We start from the raw sequence: 4,976 nt of genomic DNA on the forward strand, positions 1-4,976 counted from the left end.
TCAGACACTGACTGTAGCTGCGACATTATACAAAGGGCCGATTCTGTAAGGTACTTAATAGGTGTCATATAAGACGAAAATCTTAATTTCAGAAAACACATAACGATGACAGCCGGTAGGGTACGAAAGCTTATTTACACTATGAAATTGTTAGGAGAGGCTACAGATGGACAACTATTGAAAACTATATATCTCGCTTTATACCAATCAATTTTAAACTACTGTATTCTCGCCTGGTTTCTTTTTGGTTCTCTGATTCTCTTTTGGTTTTAGAAAGAGCTCAAAGAGCTGTTTTAAAGGTGTCGCTGCGCAAGCCACGACAATACCATACAGTAGACTTTTTCAAAGAAGCGTAAGTTTTTAGTGTCTGTAAGTTATATTTATTGCGAGCTACCGTTTATACGCACAAAAAGCTATTAAATATGCCTTTATATTCAGATATGTTGAAGGAGAAGAAGAAGTTGAAGAAGAAACTTTTCAAAATTTCTCCAACTCTTGTGTGTACTAGCTTTGCGCGCCGTTTTCATGGGTTCCTGTTTATCTATAACATTATCCGTATCTACAACATTCTGGCAAATAAATGTGACATTAAATTTTGTAGTGTTTTTGAGGCAAAAAAGAAAATTCTGGTGCTTTTGTTATCTTGAAACTATGAGCAGTCGAAAGAAATACTACGCGTGTTATCGTAAAAAGCCAATTAACACACATGACATACAAGATCACGCTTTCAATGTCCTACTTTCTCTCGCAAGCACGCTCGCGCACGCACTCACATGCACACACACTGGCGCAGAGTCGAAGCGTCGCGACGCGTCATGTTTTTCGCCTATAGCATATTCATCTATATTTTCCAATTATTAAGGTACAAATTTGTGTTTCGCAAATATGGAATCGAGCGGCGACGCGCGTAGACTTCGTAGCACTCAATCGGCTTCGTCGCCGCGCGTCACTTGGCCAACTGAGGCGTCAGACGCTGGCCAAACTATGATCCCGGCGCACTAATGCGAACGTCGTCACGCGTCGCCTGGCGGTGGAGTTTAAAAACAGGACGCGACGCGACGCTTCGACTCTGCGCCAGTGTGAGTTGGGCCTTAGTTGGTAAGCTACAGGCGTAGACTTATGCTAAGTTACAGATCGTAGGCGTAGTTGGTAAGCTACAGGTCGTAGACTTAATTGGTAAGCTACAGGTCGTAGACTTAGTTGGTAAGCTGCAGGTCGTAGACTAAGTTCGTAAAGCAATGGGGACAGAATCCCGTGGTCGCAGGTTCGAGGCCTGTCGGGTAGAAGGATTTTTATATGTGTTCAATCTTTTTATTTAATAATTATAACAAAACTTGTGTAGTTATTTCACAAAAGAAAACAAATGAATACATGTTCATTACTGAAAACAGTCAAAATTCTGGAAACCATACTAACGTCCTACTAGAAAGTGCAGTGACTAGCATTTTTGACGAAATTGAGTTAAATACATAATCGTTAAAACCAAAACAAGATCTATATTTAGCTCTAACTCACGTATCTAATATTCCCATGGGAACCCTGTAATACAGGAAGTGAAACTGCAGTAACTTAGTACAATATATAATACATTTGCTAAGTTAAAGTGCAGTAATTAGTTACTAAGTAATTTTTGAGTCAAATTTGACTCAATGGCGATGGAATTCTAGCAATAAACGTATCTAATTGTTGCTGAATTTATTTTATTTATGTTTTGCAAAATCTACCTTCTTAGAGTTAATTATAAATGCAGTATCTATTAGAGACTGCAGTTATTATAAGGAAATCAATAGCATTTTGTAGTTGCAATTCTAATAAAACTGTAATAACTCGTATAGATACTGCAGTTATAATTGGTGAGAAGAGGTCTCTAAGCTTGTGGCAATCAGTCATCGCACAGAGGTGTATTTCTAAGCAAAAATCGATCAAAAGTCAAATTCAAAAATTTTGTTAAATTCATCTACAAAACGTGTATCGTTAAAGCTTAATAACCGTTACACCACTAAACGAGAATTTCAGCGCTCCTGTTTAAACGTAATCTTTCAATCCAATTCTGTGTTTATGTGTGGTTATTTTGTAGTACCTATTGATGAACATTGAAGAGGAAGGTACGTACTTTAATTTAAAATTATATTTTCCGGATTGCACTTGTTAAAGTGATATTTCTTACCGTATACATTCCACAATAAAAAATACCGTTTTTTTGTAATCACTACATTCACACATTGTTATGTATATCAGTTAAGCCTAGTAAACTTATGATTTTGCGAGTAACTTAAAACTTAGTTATTCTTGATAATGTTTTTAAATAAAAAAGTCCCACATGATCATTTTACGCAGACTTTTGTTATTCTTAATTTCTCTTCAAATTCTCGTCCTTTTGAGCAGTACAATGCAAATGCCACAGAAAAAAAGGAAATTTTTCTCCAGTGAAACATAGGAACTTTTGCTGCCGGAAGAATCAGACGCAACATCAACTTAGGTATAATGAAGATGACGATGCGTCGTATGACGACGAATCCCATTAATATTATATTTTTTGCAATTAATTTTCAATACCACGAAAATTATGGGAGTTAAATACAATATAATGACATTAAACTGTTTTTATTACATGTCAAATGGATATAAATCACAAAATCATTTTGAGCAACTATTGAGGTGAAATACTCCTCTGTGCGTCGTCCGCTTCCTGTGCGTAATGCGTAATATTTATAAATACTTGTTAAAAAGTGTTATTTTTGACATATAAAGTTGATCTCAAGTAAAATAATTAATCAGAGAACACTGAATGTTATAGCAGTTGTCAAAGAAACGTGATCTCAAATTGTAGTTCCTTAACTAAGTAATTGTAATAAGGAGTCTGAACTTCAACTAACTTCAATATAAGGCAAGGTTTGATTTTTTTATATTGTTTATTGTCAATCGAAATTTGATTAAGGGTTCATATATCTGAGAATAATATATCTAGGATTTAGACAAATAAATAATACAGAAATTTTCTTTGTTTTATACTTACTGCCGTTATGGTTAGGAGGATCAGTTGTGTTACTAGAGCAGTTACTAAACATAAGTATATTTCCGAAACATTATCGTACATAACCTTAACATACATATATAAATATGTGTATATCACATTACAATTCTTCATTCTTTTACCTTTCTATTGATATATGCCATGTCGCTGTAACTTGCGTAGTTTTGAAGCTAGTGTAAATTTTAAATTATTTTCTTTGACCACAGTTTTCTCGAAAACAGGTTTGACTTAGTTACTGCACTCTTAGTTAGGAGGGCAGAGTAAAAAGCTAGAAGAAAAGTCTTTTGTCTACCATAAACGTAGTATGCATGATAGTTATAATCTCACGTGATGTCATTTTCGCGAGAAAATGAACGGTTGTTTCCTAGAATAAAAGAATTGTCTTCTACAAGTATTCTTTATGCTCATGCTAAGCGTACTGTCAATAAAGTTGACGTTTTACCACCGTAAAGTTCCCTTTTACTTGCAAGCTACGGCGGTCTTGTCTATCGCAGTGAAACTAATAGGTATTATAATTGTACTGCACTTTGTACGATATATATAAACTGTTATTTTTTCCAACAGATGAAACACGACGCGTTACGTTTCCGCATTTATATGGCGAACGACTATGGAGTGGAATTCCGTAGACATATTCCCTGTACGCTATAATTTGGGCCTTTTCAAGGCTTGAGTGAATAGGCATTACTTAGGTGTTCATGCGCCATCGACGACCTCATCAGGTGAGATGGAGGTCAATTGACCTCCACATTACGGCTCACTTTTTATTAAAAATAAACGCGTGATGCTTGATTGACATAATCGCGTAAGGTACAATTATCAAATACAAGTAGTACCTTTACAATTTTATAATTCTAGCTGTGGCATGATACGTCCACGTGACCGATCAAACACGATTTGATATGTATTTTCGACTCTTCTTAGGAGAATGGAAGTATTTTACTTAAGAAACTGTTTATTGGCTAATAGCGCATTTAGATGCGAAGTACCATGACAGCGCAGTGGCGGTATCGTGTCGTATCGCGGCGTCGCTCATTAGCGACTTGTCCAAACTCGTTATAAGTTGCTCCGACTCGTACCCTGTGCCCCGCACCCTCTTATCTTCACCCCCTCAATCGCCCCGAGATTGACTCGCTCGAAACAAAAACTAATTCAGGGTTTGTTACTGTTAGGCAGGGATGTGCTAACGATTAATAAGGCTTATTTCTATTACAGTTCTATGAGTTACAACCACCGCCATTTATTTTGTATCGACGCATATGGTACAGGGTCAACAGCATATCAAGTTCGCCACTTAAGATTTGAATTCAACTGTATATCGCATATGTTACGAATCGTCTAAAGTCAAAAGCATTAAGTTTGTGATATGCCTTGCTTAATTTGAGAAGTAACCATTACATGTGAGCCATCATCTTTTAATTTAAACCCAATACAAATAAATACCATTTAAAATTACGTTTACAGTTGTCAACTAATAGTGGCTACGAATACAACTAAAAATTAATCTTTGTCCTTTTCTTTGTAAAAAATGGACTTCATTTGAATTTATATTATATTAAATTTGCAATATCAATCCTAAAAGTGAAACCGTTGATGTCTTTCGTATTGGTAATCTCGTAATATTTTACGTTTAAATACATTTTGCGTCGTATTTTTTTGGTGGCATAATGCCCTGGACATAATTAGCTAGAATAAATAACAATCATTTAATGCATTGCGTAGCTGCATAATATGTTATATGATCTACTTACATTATCGTAATAGATGGAGTACAGTCCTGGGCCTTAACTCAAAATATGAGAAACCGCTTAAAAGTTCGAAATGTGGGTATCCAGAAAAATTTTGAAAATATCGTGAGAGGTTTTGAATACCGTCAAAAAACGCAAGTTGCAGCCCAACTAACATTTTGGTGATAAGAATAAGTGCTACATGAGCTATTTAA

This window comes from Hyposmocoma kahamanoa, unplaced genomic scaffold, assembly GCF_003589595.1.
Source record: "Hyposmocoma kahamanoa isolate Upper Pololo Valley unplaced genomic scaffold, ASM358959v1 114, whole genome shotgun sequence".
In the NCBI taxonomy this organism is placed as follows: Eukaryota; Metazoa; Arthropoda; class Insecta; order Lepidoptera; family Cosmopterigidae; genus Hyposmocoma; species Hyposmocoma kahamanoa.